General features: G+C 40.3%; 1 protein-coding gene across 3 annotated transcripts in view; it reads left to right on the top strand.

Annotated features, from left to right (window-relative positions):
* Positions 1–22020, top strand: part of Traf3 (TNF receptor associated factor 3) — a 121957-nt gene that overhangs the window by 55755 nt on the left and 44182 nt on the right. The window contains exon 1 of one of the 3 annotated variants that reach the window (XM_052739049.1): positions 15181–15292. The exons of the other annotated variants lie outside the window; for them this stretch is intronic. The gene's annotated coding sequence lies outside the window, so the exon portion shown is untranslated. Of the gene's footprint in view, positions 1–15180; positions 15293–22020 lie in introns of those variants that run through there. 3 annotated transcript variants of the gene reach the window in all.

Here is a 22020-nt window from a genome sequence, read left to right on the forward strand (position 1 = left end):
TTCAACAAAATTCATTAATGTAACTATTTTATTTGTATAAGGATTGTTGACAGAATATTTGAAAACTTCTTTTACACTATGCCTTAGAAAAGAAATAAATGGGGGGCTGGAGAGATGGCTCAGAGGTTAAGCGCACTGACTGCTCTTCCAAAGGTCCTGAGTTCAATTCCTGGCACCCACATGGTGGCTCACAACCATCTGCAATGAGATCTGGTGCCCTCTTCTGGCCTGCAGGCATACTGTATACATAATAAATGAATAAATTTAAAAAAAAAAAAAAAAAAAAAAAAAAAAAGAAAAGAAATAAATGATGTAGAAAATATGTGGGAATTGGGTGAAAGTTCCTTGTTTATTCAGCAGAATTAGGAGTTGGGAATCTTTGGGAAATGAGATGGCTGATTTCAGATGTATAGTTATTTTGTAAAACCAAGTCAGGAAGTTTGTAAGTCCATTTGCTTATAATTGAACTGACGTGCTTGGAGACTGGGCACTGAGATCTTCACTAGACAGTCAGTTGACTTGGTGTCAGTGCTGCAGATGGCGGTTGCTGTTCCTCGTATTCCATTATAAATTGTTACCTGTGGTGGTTTGAATGAGAATGGTCCCCACAGGCTCATAATATTTACATGCTTAGTCACCAGGGAGTGGCACTGTTTGAAAGGATTATAAGGATTAGGAGGTATGTTCTTACTGGAGGAGTATGTCACTGGCTCTGAGGTTTCAAAAGCCCACACTAGGCCCAGTCTCTCTCTCTCTCTGCCTGTGGATCAGGATGTAGCTCTTTCTCAACTACTTCTCCAGCACCATCCTGCCATGCCTGCTGCCATGTTCCCACCGTGATGGTGATGGACTCAGCCTCTGACTGCAAGCCAGCCCCAATTAAATGCTTCTAAGAGTTGCCACGGTCATGGTGTCTCTTCATGGCAATAGAACAGTAACTAAGACATTACCTAAATTCCACCTGACTGCATTTGCTTTCTTTGTGGCCATGCTTTGTGCGTATATATTTCATGGTTATATGAAAGTTTAAATTCTCCTAGTACTATCCTATCTACAAAGTGCTTTTTAAAAAAATTAATTTATATCCATTTGATGATTGCCTTAGATTGATAGGTTGGAAACACACAAATACCTATGTGACTATTGATGGGACGTGCAAATAATGTGAGCATTCTCTGTTTCCCAGACATCACTGAGAAGAAAACATTGATAATTCTTGTCAGCATTGGTCTTAATTCTACTGAATGGAAGACTTACTCCTGGAGACTTCTGTTTGCACTATGATGGAATAACAGGGACTAGATCTCTGCCAGATTAGGGGAGGCAAATAGTATAGAATTTAAGGGGGCACCAAAAATGTTGGTAATTGAGATTAATGGTATTTTAATGTAATACTTTTAAAAGTCAAATGAAAGCCGGGCGGTGGTGGCGCACGCCTTTAACCCCAGCACTCGGGAGGCAGAGCCAGGCGGATCTCTGTGAGTTCGAGGCCAGCCTGGTCTCCAAAGCGAGTTCCAGGAAAGGCGCAAAGCTACACAGAGAAACCCTGTCTCGAAAAACCAAAAAAAAAAAAAAAAAAAAAGTCAAATGAAATCTGTGGTGAAAAATAAAAAGTTTAGGTAAAGATGATATTGGTATTGATTGTTTTTCCTCACACAGCACTGTGACTGATGCCGTATATACAATTTGTGTGTGTTGTTCCTTAGTGTCCTCCCCATTAATTTTGATGTTCTCTATCATTGTACTTTTTCTACATTCTCCTAAAATTTGTGCCTGAGGCAAGTCTTCTACTTCACCCTAATCCAGAACAGACCAACTTAATAAATTAGAAGTCAGGCAGAATATGTAAAACAACAATTTTCAGAGGTTTATACAGGGTAGATTAGGACTATGTCCCCTGAGACAGGAAACCAAGTGGGCAAGCGCACAGTGCCCAGCTCGTTCCCTGGAGCAAGCAGGCACTGCATGCTTTCCTTATAAAGAGCAGCAAGCACCCGTACTGGGCTTGTTGGAACTCTTGTTTCTGTCATGACCACTCGCTATCACTTGTGTTTCCTTTATGAAAGTAAGAATGTAATCACACAAGTATAGATTTGTTCTAACAAAACTTCATTATAAAAGCAGCAGCAGGTTGCATTTGGCCTTCAGGTAGTTTTTTACCTGATTCAGAGGCAGAGTCTCCACACTTCAGGTAACGGGGAGAAAATCCAGAGTCCAGTAGCCTCATCTACGTGACAAAGCTGAGCAAATTTGAGGAAGAGACACGCTTAGAACTGCAAGGATCTGCACAGCGACCCAAAGTCTTGCTTGGATTGTCACATACACAGTGGACATACCTCAAAGCCAGAAAAGCCATCAGAAAGAGCAGACTGTCACATAAGGCTGGGAATATGTCCTCCTGCTGTGGTGGTGTCAGTTACATCCTTTAAGGATTGCCTTTTTACTGTTAGTGGGGTGCAGAGCAACTTTTTACCTAGGATGACGGGTAGCTAGGTCAGAAGGATATAACCTGTAGAAGGCTGTAGCCCTAAAGTAAGTTGCTTCAGATTTTCTCTAGCCAAGTCTAGGTCATTTATCTGTATTCCAAGAACAAAACCCAGGAACTTGAAACGGTATGGTAAGGGCCCCATGAGGCTGGGGCACAATGGGGGAGAATGCTTAGTGTAGACAGGGCTCTGAGTTTGTTTCCAACCACTACATTAAAACTTAACAAGAACAAAAGAACTGCTTACCATGTTAGAGAGAGTAGCAAATCTTCCTGGTATTGGGGCAAGGCACATAGCTCAGTGGTACGGTGCTTGCCCAGTGTGCATGAGGCCCTGTGTTCAATCTCCAGGACTCCAGGGGAGAGAAGAGGACAGTCCAGTCCAGCATTTAGCAGTGTATAAAAGCATTCAATGGGATCTGGAGATGGCTCAGTGCTTGTTCTTTTAGAGCCTGGAGTCAGTCCCCAGTACCCATGTCACAGCTCACAAGTACCTGTAAGTCCAGCTCCAGGGGATCCAACATTCTCTTCCTCACGCCAGGTGTGCACATAGTACATATATACATAAGGCAAATCATTTCACACATACAATAAATGACTTTTAATTTTTTTTTTTTAAGAAAAAAGAGGACTGATGTTAAGTAGTTAGAAGAAATGCCATTTTGTAAGGGAACCAAGGTAGTTTTAACAGCATATATCTGGTCAGATCTTGGTTAAGCCAGAAGACTATTGACTTATGAGTTAAATACTAAAAGAAAAACAAAACCTTAATTCCAAATCTTAACTGTGAGTTTGTATCCAGTTTTTGTAAAATGTAGAGAGATTTTTTTGCTAAGAAAAACTAATCAAGGATCTGGGACTACATAGCTTAGTGGTAGCACACAGCCTAGGGTTCCAACCCCAGTCCCAGCCCAAGGAGAAAACAAAAAATTCTGTCTGTTGTGGTGCTTATAACTTGAGCACAGAAGAGGGTGAGCCAGGAGGATTGCAAGTTCAAGGCCAACCTGGGTTACATATTGAGACACTATCTTAAAAAGAAAAATAAGAAAACCCCAATTAAAAAGAAAAGTAGCCGGGTGGTGGTGGTGGTGCGCACGCCTTTAATCCCAGCACTTGGGAGGCAGAGGCAGGTGGATCTCTGTGAGTTCAAGGCCAGCCTGGGCTTCAGAGTGAGTTCCAGGAAAGGCACCAAAACTACACAGAGAAACCCTGTCTCAAAAAAAAAAAAAAGAAAAGAAAAGTAACAACTGATTGCCAGCAGAATTACACTTCAGGAAATACCAAGGGGCATTCAGATAGAAGGGAAAGACAATGTGGAAGCTTTTGGGAAAAAAAAAAAAAAAAGATAGGAACTTGAAATGGTCCATACAGGGCTCATTTTACTTTAAATAGCTTTTGAAAAGTTGACTATTTAACGTGAAAAATAAATAATGTATTTTGGAAGTTGTAATACTTGTAGAGGTGAAATAAAATAGTAACAGCAAAAGATGAAAGGAAGAAAATGCAAGTATGGAGTTCATAAGATTTTGTTTGTTTTGTTTTTTGTGACAGCCTCTACGTATCTTAGACTGGCAGGGAGTCTGTGATCTTCCAGTCTCAGCTTCCTGAATGGTGGGATTAGAGGCATGTGCCACTGTGCCTAGCTATTGAACTATATAAGGTTCTATACTGTGAAAAATTGAGGATATATATTAATTAGATCAGGGAAATATTTCTTCAGGAAAAAAAAAATTGCCAACATCACAAATATACAATGAGACAATACCACAGATTACAGACTGAAGCATGATAATATAAATGTCTTTATGCTAGCAGTTTGACAAATGAACACAATTGTTGAGTCTTACTCAAGGAAATATATACAATTAGTGCTAGTAAGAGCAGAGCAGGTGAAGGCCAAAGACCCCAAGCCTGAGGACTGGAGTTCAGTCTCTGGGACTAACTCTGCAAGCTGTCCTCTGACTTCACACACATACACGAAATCAATAAATGTAATTTTTAAAAACTTTAAAATTTTTGAAAAAGAAAAAAAATTTGAAAAATAACTTAGTTTCATTTAAAATGCCTGAAAGAAGACTATGTATGCAATGTTTTACTGGCAAATTATACTAATGTTTAAGAGAAAGAATATTGGAGCTAGCCGGGTGATGGTGAAACACCCTTTAATCCCAGCACTTGGGAGGTAGAGGCAGGCAGATCTCTGAGTTCAAGGCCAGCCTGGTCTACAAAGTGAGTTCTAGGACAACAAGGACTAAACAGGAAAACACTGTCTTGAAACCTACCCCCCCACACACCAAAAAAAACAAAAAACAAAAATCATTGGGGCTGGAGAGATGGTTCAGTGGTTAAGAGAACTTGTTGTTCTTGCAAAGGGCCTGGGTTCAGTTCCTAGCATCCTCACGGTGACTCATGACCATCTGTACCTATAGTTCTAGGGGATCTATTGCCCTCTTCACACCCCAAGAGGCACCAAGTATGCACATAGCGCCTGTATATGAATGCAGGCAAAGCATTCATAAGCATAAAGTAAATCTAAAAATAAGAGAAAAATATTAATTGGACAAAAGCTTTTTCAAAAAGTAGAAAATATTTTTTAATCAATTTTCCAAAGCTGGCACTATCCTAATTGCAAGACCAGACAAGACATAATGACAAATTTCCGTGACAGATCTGTAAATCAAAGAAAAATCGCCCATACATTTGGCAAATCAAATCTATATAGCAACAGATAAAGAGGTTGCTCCATTATTATGGAGCCAAGAGTAGTTTATCTTGGGAATGAAAGGTAGGTTTAACATTGGAAAATCCATTGTGGCCAACTGGAGTAATAAGCAAAGAGAAATGCCACAGTGATGCAGAAATGGGAAATAGAAAGCACAGAAGGCAGAAGACATAAAATGATGCCCCAGATGAAAGTGAAGACAGAAGGGGAAGGAAAGGAGGGAGGTAGGTGGCTGGTACAGGAGTATCTTGGAAAGGTAATGGTTGAAGACGTTCAGAGCATATGAAAGATGCCAGACTGCAGACGGGAGGACCAGGAGTTCAGGGTAATTCTCAGCTGCATAGTTGAGTTGGAGGTCAGTGTGGGCTACACAAGACACTGCTCAACCATACAAAAGTCCAGTATCTAACAGAGATAAATGACTGTCACATAAAGCATAATGGTGTGCAGGTTGTGAACATATACGCATGTGTACACATGGAGCAGTTGAAATGTGAGTGGAGTTAACGGCTTATGGTTTTTGTCATCCAAAGGAGTGGTAAGATTTTGCAAGTGTTTGGACTTGATAAGTTACCCTTGATGCTATAATGAGACTATTTAGCTTGATGACTAAGAAGCAGGGGCAGGAGTGGTAACTAATCCAAAAGAAGGCAGTGGGAACAATCTTGTAAAAGAGCAGCTTGAAACCCAAATATGAATAATCACTTCTAGTGTAAATGGATCAAGTGTTCCAGTTAAAGATAAAAATATTAGGGCTGGTGAGATGGCTTAGCCGTTAAGAACAGTGGCTGCTCTTCCAAAGGTACCGAGTTTAATTCCCAGCAACCACATGGTGGCTCTCAACCATTTATAATGGGATCTGATGCCCTCTTCTGGTGTGCAGGTGTATATGCAGATAAAGAACTCATATAAAATACAAATCTTTAAAAATGTTAAAAAATATAAAAATATTAAATTGGAATTCTAAGAAATTTAAGTCAGTGCTGCTCACTAGGGACCCTTCTAGGGCATAAGGATTAAGAAATGTTGAAATCAAAATGAAGAACACAGATACCAACCAGATGCACAACTGTATAAAATCAGATAAAATGCACACTGTGACAGACATAGAACTGTGGGCGAGGGTGTCACACTTATCAGCAGTTTATTAATGTATTCATTTCCTGTCATGTAGAGGTCCTGAACAGTCTGTCGTAGTGGGCAGAGAGATAACTTTCTAGTTCCATCCATTTTCCTGCAAATTTCATAATGTCATTGTTTTTCTCTGCTGAGCAGTACTCCATTGTGTATATGTACCATATTTTCTTAATCCATTTTTCAGTTGATGGTCATCTAGGTGGTTTCCAGGTACTAGCTATTACGAATAATGCTGCTATGAACATAGTTGAGCATGTATCTTGGTTGTATGATTGAGCATTCCTTGGGTATATGCTCAAGAGTGGTATGGCTGATTCTTGTGGAAGATCGATTCCCAATTTTCAGAGAAACTGCCATACTCATTTCCACAGTGGTTGTACAAGTTTGCATTCCCACCAACAGTGGAGGAGTATTTCCTTGCTCCGCATCCTCTTCAACATAGACTGTCATTAGTGTTTTTGATCATAGCCATTCTATCAGGTGTAAGATGGTATCTCAGAGTCGTTTTGAATTATATTTTTCTGATGACTAATGATGTTGAGCATCTCCTTAAATGTCTTTCAGCCATTTGAGATTCTTTTGAGAATTCTCTGTTTATATAGCCCATTTTTTAATTGGATTGTTCAGTATTTTGATGTCTAGTTTCTGGAGTTCTTTATATACTTTGGAGATCAGTCCTCTGTTAGATGTGGGGTTGGTGAAGATCTTTTCCCATTCTGTAGGCTGTCTTTTTGTCTTATTGACCGTGTCTTTTGCCCTACAAAAGCTTCTCAGTTTCAAGAGGTCCTATTTATTAATTGTTGCTCTCAGTGTCTGTGCTACTGGTGTTATATTTAGGAAGTGATCTCCTGTGCCAATATGTTCAAGAGTACGTCCTACTTTCTCGTCTATCAAGTTCAGTGTAACTGGATTTATGTTGAGGTCGTTGATCCACTTGGACTTGAGTTTTGTGCATGGTGACAGATATGGATCTATTTGTAATCTTTTACATATTGACATCCAGTTATGCCAGCACCATTTGTTGAAGATACTTTCTTTTTTCCATTGTATAGTTTTGGCTTCTTTGTCAAAAATCAGGTGTTCATATGTGCATGGATTAATGTCAGGGTCTTCAATTTGATTCCATTGGTCCGTATGTCGGTTTTTATGCCAGTACCAAGCTGTTTTTATTATTATAGCTCTATAGTAGAGCTTGAGGTCAGGAATGGTGATGCCTCCAGATGTTGCTTTATTGTGCAGGATTCATTTAGCTATCCTGAGTTTTTTGTTTTTCCATATGAAGTTGAGTATTGTTCTTTCCAAGTCTGTGAAGAATTGTGTTGGGATTTTGATGTCGATTGCATTGAATCTGTAGATTGCTTTTGGTAGGATTGCCATTTTTATTATGTTAATCCTGCCTATCCATGAACATGGGAGATCTTTCCATTTTCGGATATCTTCAGTTTCTTTCTTTAGAGACGTAAAGTTCTTATCATACAGGTCCTTCACTTGTTTAGTTAGTGTTACCCCAAGGTATTTTATATTATTTGTGGCTATTGTAAAGGGTAATGTTTCTCTGACTTCTTTCTCAGCCCTTTTATCATTTGTGTATAGGGGAGCTAGTGACTTTTTTGAGTTGATCTTGTATCCTGCCACTTTACTAAAGGAGTTTATCAGCTGTAGGAGTTCCCTGATAGTTCCCTGATAGAATTCTTGGGGTCACTTATATATACTATCATATTGTCTGCAAATAGTGAAAGTTTGACTTCCTCCTTTCCAATTTGTATCCCTTTGATCTCCTTTTGTTGTCTTATTGCTCTAGCTAGAACTTCAAGTACTATATTGAATAAATATGGGGAGAGTGGATAGCTTTGTCTTGTTCCTGATTTTAGTGGAATTGCTTTGAGTTTCTCTCCATTTAATTTGATGGTGGCTGTTGGCTTGCTGTGTATTGCCTTTATTATGTTTAGGTATGTTCCTTGTATTCCTGATCTCTCTAAGACCTTTATCATGAAGGGGTGTTGGACTTTGTCAAAGGCTTTTTCAGCATCTAATGAGATGATCATGTGTTTTTTTCTCTTTCAGTTTGTTTATATGGTGTATTCCATTGACAGATTTTCGTATGTTGAACCATCCTTGCATCTCTGAGATGAAGCCTACTTGGTCATGGTGGATATTTTTTTTGATGTGTTCTTGGATTCGGTTTGCCAATATTTTGTTGAGTATTTTTGCATCAATGTTCATGAGGGAGATTGGTCTAATTCTCTTTCTTTGTTGCCTCTTTGTGTGGTTTGGATATCAGGGTAACTGTAGCCTCATAAAAAGAGTTTGGTAGTGTTCCTTCTGTTTCTATTGTGTGGAACAATTTGAAGAATATTGGAATTAGTTCTTCTTTGAAAACCTGGTAGAATTCTGCACTGAAACCATCTGGTCCTGGGTTTTTTTTTTTTTTGTTATTGGAGACTTTTAATGACTGTTTCTATTTCCTTAGGGGTTATTGGTCTATTTAAATAGTTTATCTGGTCTTGACTTAACTTTGGTATGTGGTATCTATCCAGAAAATTGTCCCATTTCTTTCAGATTTTCCTATTTTGTGGAGTACAGGTTTTTGAAGTATGACCTGATGATTTTTTGGATTTCCTTGTTGTCTGTTGTTATGTCTCCCTTTTCATTTCTGATTTTGTGAATTTGGATGCTCTCTCTCTGCCTTGTGGTTAATTTGGATAGGGGTTTGTCTATCTTGATTTTTTTTTTTCAAAGAACCAACTCTTTGTTTCATTGATTCTTTGTATTGTTCTCTTTGTTTCTATTTCATTTATTTCAGCCCCCAATTTGATTATTTCCTGACGTCTATTCCTCCTGGGTGAGTTTATTTCTTTTTGTTCTAGAGCTTTCAGGTGTGCTGTTAAGTCATTAATGTGAGATTTCTCCAACTTCTTTATGTGTGCATTTAGTGCTATGAATTTTCCTCTTAGCACTGCTTTCATAGTGTCCCATAAGTTTGGGTATGTTGTACTTTCATTTTCATTTAATTCTAGGAAATCTTTACTTTCTTGATTTCTTCCTTGACCCATTGGTGCTTTAGGTGGGCATTATTCAGTTTCCATGAGATTGTAGGCTTTCTATAATTTTTGTTGTTGTTGAAATCTAACTTTAAGGCATGGTGGTCCAATAAGATACAGGAGGTTATTCCAATGTTTTTGTATCTGTTGAGATTTGCTTTGTGACCAAGCATGTGGTCAATTTTTGAGAAGGTTCCATGGGGTGCTGAGAAGAAGGTATATTCTTTTGTGTTAGGGTAGAATGTTCTGTAGATATCTATTAAGTCCATTTGAGTCATAGCATCTGTAGGTCCTTTATTTCTCTGTTAAGTTTCAGTCTGGCAGATCTGTCCATTGGTGAGAGTGGTGTGTTGAAATCTCCCACTACTAGGGTTTGATGTTCAATTTAAGCTTAGTAATGTTTCTTTTACAAATTTGGGTGCCTTTGTATTTGGGGCATAAATGTTCAGAATTGAGACTTCATCTTGGTGGATTTTTCCTGTGATAAATATGTAATGTTCTTTCTGATCTCTTTCGAATGATTTGAAGTCTATTTTATTAGATATTAGGATAGCTATACCAGCTTGCTTCTTAGGTCCATTTGATTGGAAAGTCTTTTCCCAGCCTTTTACTCTGAGGTAGTGTCTGTCTTTGAAGTTTAGGTGTGTTTCTTGTATGCAGCAGAAGGATGGATCCTGTTTTCTTATCCATTCTGTTAGCCTGTGTCTTTTTATAGGTGAGTTGAGACCATTAATATTGATGGGTATTAATGACCAGTGATTGTTAGTTCCTGTTATTTTTTTGGTGGTAGTGTTATGTTTCCCTTCTTTGGTATTTGTTGGTGTGGGATTATCTATTGCCTGAGTTTTCATGGGTGTGTTTAATTTCCTTAGGTTGGATTTTTCCTTCTAGTGCTTTCTGTGGGGCTGGATTTGTGGATAGGTATTGTTTAAATCTGGTTTTATCGTGGAATATTTTGTTTACTCCGTCTATGGTGATTGAGAGTTTTGCTGGGTTTAATAGTCTTGGTTGGCATCCGTGGTCTCTTGGTGTCTGCATCACATTTGTCCAGGACCTTCTAGCTTTCATAATCTCTATTGAGAAGTCTGCTGTTATTCTGATGGGTCTGCCTTTATATGTTACTTGGCCTTTTTCCTTTGCGGCTCTTAATATTTTTACTTTGTTATGTATGTTTAGTGTTTTAATTATTATGTGGCGAGGGGACTTTTTTTTTTTTTTTTGGATCCAGCCTATTTGGTGTTCTGTAAGCTTCTTGTATCTTCATAGGTATTTCTTTCTTAAGGTTGGGAAAGTTTTCTTCTATGATTTTATTGAATATATTTTCTGTGCCTTTGAGTTGGTATTCTTCTCCTTCTTCTATCCCTATTATTCTTAGGTTTGGTGTTTTCATGGTATCCCAAATTTCCTAGATGTTTTGTGTTATGACTTTTTTGGCTTTAGTGTTTTCTTTGACTGATGAATCTATTTTCTCTATTGTGTCTTCAATGTCAGAGATTCTATGTTCCATCTCTTGCGTTCTGTTGGTTTGCTTGCATCTGTAGTTCCTGTTTGTTTAGTCAGATTTCCTATTTCCTTTCTATTGCATTCCCTCAGTTTGTGTCTTCTTTATTTTCTCAATTTCATTTTTCAAATCTTGAACTGTTTCCTTCATCTGTTTAATTTCTTTTTCTTGGCTTTCTTTGATTTCTTCCAAATTTTTGTTTGTTTTTTTCTTCCATTTCTTTAAGGGAATTTTTTATTTCCTCTTTAAAGGCTTCTATCATCTTCTTAAAGTCATTTTTCGGATTGATTTCTTCTGCTGCTTCTGCGTTGGTATGTTCATGTCTTGCAAGTGTAGAATCACTAGGTTCTGATGGTGTCATATAGGTCTTTATGTTGTTGCCTGTAGTTTTGCACTGGCGTCTACTCATCTCTTCCTCTGCTCAGTGCAGGTGGTGTCTGTGTTTGAGGGTGCCTCTCTTGTTCTAATTGATAGTCTTGGTCCTCTGGGAGTCCGTGGTCGAATGGATACTGTTGGGCTCTGTTTCTCAGGGAGCAGCTGTTCCCAATCAGGGAGGTTGGGTTTATGGCTCCAGTGATCGTTGGTGTCACATGGGATGGTTTTCTTGGTGAGGGGACAGGAAAAGAGGCCCCTGTCTGGTCCCTGGGGCTCCAATGCTGTTCCCAGTTGGTGCATGGTGGGCTTAAGACTTTGGTGGTTGTTGGGTTCGCAGGGGCTGGCAAGGGAGCAGGGAAAGGTAGCTGTCTGGTCCCTTGGGCTGTGATGGCTGGGGCCTAGGGACTAGAGACCTGGTCTGCCTGTCCGGAGATGGGGCCTTACCTGTTCCCAGTTTGTGTAGTGTGGGCTTATGACTCTGGTGATCTGGTTCGGTGGCTGGATGGCTCCTTCTCTTTTGCCTTCTCGGTCGCTCGCCCACTCCTCAGCTGATCTTGTTTCCTCAGACTGAAGGCTGCAGGCTTCTGAAACCTCTCCTGAATGGATCTCAACTGAGCAGTTTGATCAGTAGGGCAATCTCACCAACACCTCCAAGTTGTTGGGCTTTGCAGGATTGGCAGCCGGGCCCCGGGTCAGCCTCAGGCAGAATGCTCTGGTCCTTCTCGTTGAGTCCACGGTGCTGGCTCCTTTCCCGAGTGCTGGGATTAAAGGCGCTTACATTTTCTTAGCAGAAGTTGACTCATCCAACAGGCTAGTCACTGGCATGTGTCTATGTGCCCATCAGGCTAAGGGATTATTTGGGGGCATATAAAGCTTTCCTCAGTTTGTAATTATAAAAGTTTCAGTTCAGAGGAAAGCTAATTTTAAACTTAGATAAACCTAACAGCATAACTTCAGAATGGACAAGTAGACATTGACAGCAGTTCTAAGAGAAATGAGCACTTTCATAATCATGATGAAGATTTTGCACATCGCTATAATTGATGAAACAAGCAAACAAAAAGTAAATGTAACTAGCATCTAACTCTCTGGTTTGATGTTACATATATAATATGTCTAAAAAATAACATCATAGTTATCTTTCAAGAAGGCAAAGATGTTTATAAACATTGGCCAATCTGACCAGGTGGTGATGGCCCACACCTTAAATTCCAGCACTCAGGAGGCAGAGGTCAGTGGATTTCTGAGTTCAAGGCCACCCTGGTCTACAAAGCGAGTTCCAGGACAGTCAGGGCTACACAGAGGAACCCTGGCTTGGAAAAAAACCCAAGTAAATAAATAAATGAATGAATGAAAAAAAAAATCCAAGTAAATAAATAAATGAATGAATGAATGAATGAATGAATGAACGAACAAACAAATGGCCAGTCTTGCATAGTAGTTCAAATCAGTGTCAGTGCATTTCAGAACACTGTTGTAATACAATTGTAATCTATGATCTCTGTGGGATTAAGTTATAAATCAGGAATAAAAAGGTAATTACAAAATCCTTAGAGTTTAAAAATAAACTTTTGTTGGGCATGATGGTACGTGTTTGTAATGCTAGCACTCAGCAGAGGGAGGGGATTGCTGCAGGTTTGAGGCCAGCCTGATCTGCATAGTAAATTCCAGGCAAGCCAGGGCCACATAGTGAGACTCATTTCAAAATAAATAATCCTTTCACATAACTCCTGGTTAAAGAAAATTAGTGGAAGTTAGAGAATATTTTAGGTAGAATGTAGACGAATTTCTTAACGGTCTTATTAAATAAGAAACACAGAGCCAAAGACAGAGGTAATAGCCAAAGAGATCAGAGAACTAGTGAAGAGCCTTATCTTACCACCTCGCCACCATCACTTCCCCAGAGAGAGCTTCTTCCCATCTAACCTGTGTTTTTATTGCCTTCCTGTTCTGCCTTCTCATTGGCTCTTAAGTCCAGCCACATGACTTCCTCGTCACTGCCAGTCTGTACAGACCTCCAGGTCTCTATGGTTGGTACTGGGATTAAAGGCTTGTGTCACCATGCTTGGCTATGTCCTTGACCACACAGAGACTCTGCCTACCATGTGATCGGATTAAGGGTGCGTACTGCTACCACCTGACTTCTCTTTATGGCTATGTGACCTCGCTATGTGACCTCTGATCTCTAGGCAAACTTTATTTATTAACATACAAATAAAATCACATTTCAGCACAATTAAAATATCACCACAGTAGAATAATAGAAACTGTGTATCAGCAGTTGGAAACATTGGGTAGGCTGCCTGTGGGTACCCTACTGGGTGAAGCTCTTTCTTGCATGGTCCTCCAGGTTTGCTCTCTTCTCAAGTGAAAACTTTACTCAGAGTTGGCTCATGACATTGTCAGCTGCAGACTTCTTTATATTTATGTTCAAGTTCTGTGGGAAACAGAATCTCTTTAAGTAAAAACATCATAAACTTTTGACTTGGGCCATGTTCAGAGAGTAGACCATCTCTGGTAAGACAGGCCCAAGTTAGTGCTTCTCTAGGCCCAGAGCTTAGAAGCTGGTGGGCTCAGAATGGGAAGTTAAACTTGGTGAGAAATTGGGTGCAAGACCCTGAGCAGACGCTTAGTTGCAGAATTAAATTTCCATGCAGTGATCATCAGATGTAAATTTTTATAAAATTCATTCAAAATAATCTATACTTTGTATTAAGAGTTTGTAAGATACCATTGCACAGCTATTTAGTCAGCAGGATGAATATATCCAACGAGTTCTGTTGGAAAAGTGAGCAGGAGGTCCTAGCAGACCCTTCTTCTAGGGCTGCAAGTTATTAGAGCTGCTGTGAGAAATACTGGGCGTTCTGTAGAGGACGCTGGGTTACGTACTTGCCTGATATAGCAGTCGCTCTTCTAGATGTGCATGTGCACCTGTGTGCCTATATGTGTGAGGTGGATGTAGCAGAAAGATCATTTGAGGTTCATAATTGTTCTTAATCAGGAATTTTGGACCAAGGACTGGATAGCCACGTTGTGTGTTTATACTCCACTATTCCATGATAATGGAAACAGACCATAGCTGTAGCAGCAGCAGTGCTGAACAACAAAAGCAAGATGAGATTATAAACAGCACAGCCAGGCGTGGTGGTGCACACCTTTAATCTCAGTACTTCCAGGCAGAAGCAGGCAGAGCTCTTTGAGATTGAAGCCAGCCCGGTGTATTTATATAAAATTCAGAAGCAAGCAAAAATAAGAAAAAGAAAACTCCAGTATGTTCTAGGGTTGTTTACCTGGGTTTTAACTGTAGTAAGAAAAGCAAAGAAATATAACCATAAAAGTTAAGGTAGTGGTTTCTTTTTTATTTTTATTTATTTTAGTTTTTCAAAACAGAGTTTCTCCATTTAACCCTGGCTGTCCTGGAACTCGCTCTGTAGATCAGGTTGGCCTCAAACTCAGAGAGATTCACCTGCCTCTGTTTCCCGAGTGCTGGGATTAAAGGTGTGCACCACCACTGCCTGGCCAAGGTAGTGGTTTCTTGGAAGTTACAGAGTCATTGAGATCAGAACAAGGCATTCTGTGTCTCCAGAGTTCTGGCAGCACTCCCTTACCTGGCCAGGTTGGTACTAGTCTGAGTGTGTAATAACCATGGTAACACTGTGTGATTGTTCCCTGAACTTTGCTGTCTGTATGTAATAGTTTAGCATAAAAGAGACTTAAAGGAAAAAAGAATCAGACTTTATAATGCATGGTTTGATTTTTAAAGTGTAGAAAAACCGTAGTACATATGCATATAGAATGATTAAAAATACTTATTTTGAACTTTGTCATTTTATAAAAATGTATGCTCTGAAATTCTGTTATTTAGAGCTTTTGACATTTTCCAGATGAAAGCTGACCAGGCCTTCCTCTTGATTCCCAGGTACAAGATCCCCATTACTTGAAGGATAAGGCTGGCACTGCTCGACGTCTTTGTGGAAGCTTCTCCCTCACTCCTGAGCCTCCCTGAAACCTCCTTACAGCATATGACACAGGTATGCTGTTAGGAATTTTTAATATGGGCAGGCTTCTTTCTTAAGCTATTATCTTTTTTCTTTGCATAAAAATAATCTAGTTCCAAAACATGCTGAAGTTCCTGGCTTTTAGCCATAGCAGTTTCCTTCTTAGGCAGTTGTTGAGGATCTGCAGATGTGCCCCTGGGTTTTGGTTTGTGTCTGACTGTATCTTTCAGCTTTTTTTCCTTTCCTTTTTAACATTTATTGTATGTGTGTGTATGTGTGTATGTTTTGTGGTTTGTGCATCAGAGTGGAGGATGTTTGTGAAATCCAGAAGGAGGGTATAAAAATACCCTGGAGCTCGAAGTACAGGCACTTGTGAGCTACCTGATAAGGGTCCTGGGATCCAAACTCAGGACCTTTTTAAAAGCACTACATCTCCTGACTGCTGAACCATCTCTTCAGCCCTCTTCCAGTCTTGTAAAACTAGCACTAAACTGTGACCACAGTGGACAGGACCTCTGGGGCTAAAGAATGATTTCGTAACTTTGAAAAACAAACTCTGGAAGCTCTTACCCCTGCATCCTACCCACAAGCATGCCTCCTTGACAGCCTTCTGGCCAGTGCCACATGGACTGTGCCTTTACCTTCTTAACCATCTTTCAATAGAGACTTGAAAGGGGAAAAAATAACACTGTTTTAATCTCTAATTTGTAATTAAAAAAAGAAATACGAAAGGAAAGGACGTGACTGTTCCTAGGTATGGTGGTGATTGAGTGACACTTTATACTTGGAATTAAGAACCTGTAATATGTTATAATATTAAGATAAATACCAAAAGCGTTTGAAATATTGCAAAGTGAGAGTTAATACATGGCTACTTTTGATCAGTTGAAAAGTAGCCAGAAAACTGTCACTTCAGTTTCATTTCTAATCGCAGTATCATCACAGTGCCACCCCCCTCCCCATAGTTAACAGTTCTTTCAGTAAAGTGGGGCTAGTAGCCAGTGAGTCTTATTCATTATAATCTTTTCCACCCAGTTCCCCGGGATTTTTTTGTGCTGTAAATTCCAGGCTGGTTGTCCTGTGACCAGAGCTTTCCCTGCTTTGGCCATTAGCACTGAACATGTGACAGGTGGGTATATGCAGAGGCTGGCTCCCTGGCTCAGCCCTCCTTGTAGGCACTCAGTGCTAGTGTGTTCTTGTTGGGAGGCACAGGGTCTGCTCCTGCTCCTGCTCAGTCACTAGAGCCTGCCGAATGCTTCTGTTCTAGCTTTGTCATGTATTCTTCCTTGAATAACTGAAATGTTTCTATACTGTTGTGTCAGTAGTTTCCCCATCGGGTATTTGCTTGCCCTAAGGGACAGTTCAAATAGGATATAGGATAAATACATGCCTGAGTCTTTATTTCTATAAGTTCTCAGCCATACGGTTCTACTATCACTTGGCATGTAACCAGTTGTTACTTGTGAGTTGAATCATATTTTCAGGTATTCTTAGAGATGGTCAGATGCCATTTCTGGCCAGCAGAGCTTCCTGGTTCTAGCCACAGTGTTTGACCTGCACCAAAGCTTGCCCTCCTTGCTTTCTGGTCTCTGTAGGTGTTATTTGCTTACTTTGAACCTTCTTTGCTGCCACCTACAACTGCCTGCTTTTCTCAGCAGCTCTGGTTTCCTTTGTGGGAAGTGGGATCTTGAGGCCCTAAGACTCTTGCCAATAAGGGCACTCACAATGTGGGAGCTTGCCAGCATGAATGCTCCTGCTGTGGAGCTGCTAATCATCTCTGGTCCTGGAGACCATGATGTGTTCAGTCTTCACATGTGATTTAGGAGTATTTGAGTTTTACTTCTTTGATTTTATATTTATCTTTTTTCCCCCTCTCATGCTGAAAATCTTGGTTCCTAACATACTTACCATATTCATTCAGTTGTTTTAATCTGTAAAAGTATGTGCTTGGTTTAAATAACAGTACTAGCAACATATCACCAACATTATACTACCAACACAGCTTTATATTTCCTGTAGTTCTTTGTGTCATTGGACTGCCAAACAGCTGTCTTTTTAAGTCACTTGAGTTATGTGGTTATTTGAATGAAAATGGCCCCCATGGGCTCATGTATTTGAATGCTTGGTCCCCAGTTGGTGGAGCTGTTTGGGAAGGACTAGGAGGTGTGGCCTCGTTGGAGGAGGTGTGTCACTGAGGATAGGCTTTGAGGTTTTAAAAGACTCATGTCCCTCCCCACCACCTCCTGTCTCTCTGCCTCTTGCTTATGGATTTAAATGTAAGCTGTCAGCTACTGCTCCAGTGCCATGCCTGCCTGCCCATTGCCAGGCTTCCTGTCATGGACTCTCACCCTCTGGAACTGTGAGCCCACATGAACTCTTTCTTCTGTTGGTTGCCTTGATTGTGGTGTTTGTCACACTACAGAAAACCTGACTAAGATAAGCCATTTCCCTTGCAGTACCATCAACTGGTTGCATGGTTAAATGCACTTACTTCACTGTTTTTTAAGGGAAGAGGTTCTTTTTCATTTCATTTCTATTGTGACTTTATAAAACCTTTTCATGATTCTAAGTCACAATTAAATACTTCTCAAAAATCCTCGCTTCTATTCCCAATCCTTCTTCACAGTGACAAAAAATAGGTTGCTAAAGTTTCTCATGTGTTTTCAGAGATGGAGAGGAAGAGGGGTCTTCTTTCCTAGGGCCCCATGCCCTACCTAGGTAACTCAGTGTCAAGTGTTCAGTGAAGGAGAGAGGAGGATTTGGATTAGAACTGGGGCAGAGTTTCAATCCAGCAGAAAAGGGGGAGTGTGACGGGGAATGGAAGGAGAGACGAGAGCTGCTGACTTGAATACCACATTTTATTCTCAAGTTTTACATAGTGTAAGGCCCTCCTTAATGTAGCCATGTGTCTTGCTCTTTGACTCCATTTTCCTGTAAAGGTCATACTCTAGGAAAGGGAATTACAGCCCCTTCCCCACCCCTACCCCCTTTCTGATGGATAGGCAGAACCTCCCCTGAAAAGGGGCTGCCTGCTGCTGGTAGCCTGCAGAGTGGCTTGAGCTCTGGCTCCTGCTGCTTCCTTTCTGTCCAGATGGCAGGACTCCAGCTGTGGGCCAGGAGAGCTACAGGTCTGCATATAAGAGGTGCTTTAAAACTTCTAAGTTGTGGGACTGCAGAGATGGTTCAGCAGCTAAGAACACTTACTGCTCTTAGAGAAGTCCTGGTTTTAGTTCCCAGACGTTCAGTTGACAATCACCTGTAGCTCCAGTTCCAGGGGGTCCAATGCCATCTTCTTGCTTCCCTGAGTACCATGCATGTGGAACACCTAGGTGAGATAAAACACTCATACATAAAAAATAAAAATAAGTAAATCTTAATTAATAAATATCCTAAATTGTATGAACCAAGTGGTAATGTAGAGCTACAAGTGGCTGCTATTTTCTTATAGTTGTAAGCTATTATCTATAATTTAGGTTTTTGCTCCTGTCAGTTTGGGTGGGTTGGTCTGTCTCATTCTCTCTTTGAACCAGGACTTTTAATAAGATAATTAATCTTGTTAGGTTGACTGAATTTAGAATCACCATAGAAACACACCTCTGGATGTGTTTATGAACATATTTCCAGAAAAATTTACTAGAAGACCACCATGTATACAGACTGCATTACTTCATGGGCTGAGGCAGTAGACTAAATTAAAAGAAGGAGAAAGTGAGCTGAGCACCAGCATCCATCTCTGCTGCCTGACTGCAGCTGCCTCAGGCTCTTGCTGCCACACCTCCTCTCCCCACTGTGTAGAGCTGCACCTTCAGACTGTGAGCTAAAATGAACCTTCCCTCCCTCCCTCCCTCCCTCCCTCCCTCCCTCCCTTCCTGAAGTTGCCTTGGTCAGATCAGTAACAGAACATTCACAGATAGTCAAACATGGTGTGGATGCTCTCCTTGCTTGTTTGCACGCTCTTCACGCCTGTGCTGTGCAGGAGAGGCTGTGGGCCTTCTGCCACTGTGTAGCATCTGGCATCAGGAATTATGAAGGGGCTGCTGTGCCAAAGCAGGTTTCTAAGAGGTATCTTTATTGTCAGAGCACACCTGCCTGCTCACCACCCCTCCCCTCCTCTTCATTGGCCTCACTGGATGGCACTGATTCCCTGCCGGACTTGATATTAAGCTTGTTCTCTGCATGAGTGCTGTTTCATCCTTTCTTGCTGGCAGGAGCCATTTTCTTTGTTTATTTGATGCTTCCCTTTTTCGGTTTTCCCCGGACTTTCCAGTTTTTTGGAACACTTTTGTCAGCAGATGTACTTTTGTTTCTAGTTTCTAAGCTCCAAAATTAAAATATGGCGAAATCACAGTAGAGACCTTAATGCTGAAGTTACAAGTGTGAAGTCACCATCCATTCTGCTGCATCACGCATGTAAGCGAAGCATCCACAGCATCTGACTGGAAACTGTAAAGCTATGTCCTCAGAAGACTAGAGATATCTTATGGTGGGTAAAATAAGGTCTTCAGATACAATACCTGTCCACCTGAAAATATAGCAGATAGTAAAGAATAGAGCACTAAGTCTGCTTGAAGGACAGCACAGAGTTCTACAATATAGCAGTGCCAGGATGTGGGCTCCAGGGCTGCTGTTTCTGCTCACTGCTGGCTGTGGTTCCTCTTCATGGTCCCATTGTATATGAGTAGTAAATGCCATGTTCTAGCCATACAGTTCCCTTCACTGTAACCCCTTCCCTAGGGGTGCCATCATTTCCATTCAGCAAAAGCTAGCTCTTCATGTGTTGGAAGCAAACATTCTTTTCCCACTTTATTTCCAGGAGGATGGAAGCAGAAGTGTTGGCAATAGCTTCAGGTTTCCATCGTGTGGGTGACCTGCCATGTTACCCAGATTTGTATGTGTTCAGTTTCTGGGCATTGGAAACTCCATGTTGCTTTTCCAGCTCAGACTGTTAAACATTAGTTGACCAAACCCTAAAAAGTTGCTTCAAACACCATCTTTAATGCATTTGACTGACACAGCATAAATTTTCTTCTTCAATACAGTTATAAATATAGAATTTCATTAGCTTATAATTGCTAAATCTAGATTTTAGGACAGAGTTATACAGTGTTTATAGCCATGCAAAAATAAGTGAAATTAAAGTATTTCTAATTGTGAAATCTAATCAAAAGTTTCTATGGTCTTCTATTTGGAGATGTTTTAAAGATTGATTTTGCTATTTTTTTCTGATGATAGTGCATGGCTTACAGGTGGGACATGGGGAACTCCTGAGCCATCAGGATGGATGTAGCTCTCTAACTTTAGGAATCCTTTTTTGTTGTTGGGGGGGAGTTTTCGAGACAGGGTTGGTTTTTTTTTTTTTTTTGCCAATTTTTATCATTTATTAAAAAAAATAAAACTTGGGGATAAATATTAAGGATATAAATCCAAGAGAACTGCAAGCGACCACAACATACCACCACTGTCCACTTCCTGGCTTGAAATGCCCACACAATTCCCCGGACCCGCCTCTTCCTCCTCCAAGGGCCTTTCTTTACCTTCTCCCAAGTCCACCAGGGAACTACATGATCCATTCTGGACAGCTGATTGTGAACCCCATGTATCAAACCAATGCTGGACTCCATTGGACATCAGATCACAACACAAAATTCCCGTAACATTTCCCCCTTTTTGTCTAATTAAAAAGGATAGGTTCTAACTCTAACATAGTAAAACTATATAATAAGAATGATTATCAGGTATTGTCTAAATAGAAAGGAAAGGTATTAACCCTAACAAAATGAAACCATATACAAGAACAATTACCATGTAATTGTAAATACATTCACAATGTCCAGTCCATATGTATTTGGCAAATTTAGAGAAACTACCCAATTAGCTGTCTTTTCCTGATGTGTTCAAAGTTTTGTACCTAAAATACTTTCTACCATGATTAAAGAGAACTGTAATTGTAAGTACCTAGTCTTCAACCCCATCAAAGACCTGAGAAGGATATAATGTTACCTGAGAAAACAGGAAATACAGAGCAAGCAACTTACAAAGTTGTAAGAAATGACAGAAACAGTTGGCTGCTTGGTCAGTCACCCTATGTTCCTCAGAGATATTGGGACATCCAACTTCTGCCTATAGGCCTAGAATATCTGATAGATATTTCTGAGAAGCAGGAAATTTTGAAGGACTGCCCTACCTTGTCTTGGCAAAGTTCAGCAGTCACATTTCTTTGTGTCCTGCTTGTCCAGTTCAAACAGCATACTTACTGTCAGCAGTCGAGGAAAGGGCAATTTCTTGCCCAGATGGCAAGCTTTTGCCACAAAGAAAGTAAACTCCATGCCATTATAAAATTTTTTGAGATTAATAGTTGCTTTTTGGATTAAAGTAGATTCAATAATCTACCTTTTTTCCTATTATTCCTATATCTCCCCCTTTTTCTTTTCAAAGAGAGATTCCTGAATCTAATCTCCTTTGAATAGTTTTTTCTTGACCAAGACTAATAACAATTTTCAGCCAACCCCCCTAAACAATAACAAACATTTATAATTCACCGAAGTGTGGCAAGGTCCTGTGTTATTGTTCCCTTTGGGGGAGGGGGCCAAGTAGGCACAGAATCAATGACACAGACTCTGGGAGAATGTTGAAACAACAAGTTCAGTTTATTCAGGAAGAGGCAGCCTTATATACCCTCCACTCCTTACCAGGGGAAGGTCTAATGAATATGCATCTGCTGGTGTGACATGTCTGCCTCTCATTAGTCCAGGTCATGTCTC

This window comes from Peromyscus californicus, unplaced genomic scaffold (assembly GCF_007827085.1).
Source record: "Peromyscus californicus insignis strain IS unplaced genomic scaffold, ASM782708v3 Scaffold_15__1_contigs__length_86483966, whole genome shotgun sequence".
Taxonomy (NCBI): Eukaryota; Metazoa; Chordata; class Mammalia; order Rodentia; family Cricetidae; genus Peromyscus; species Peromyscus californicus.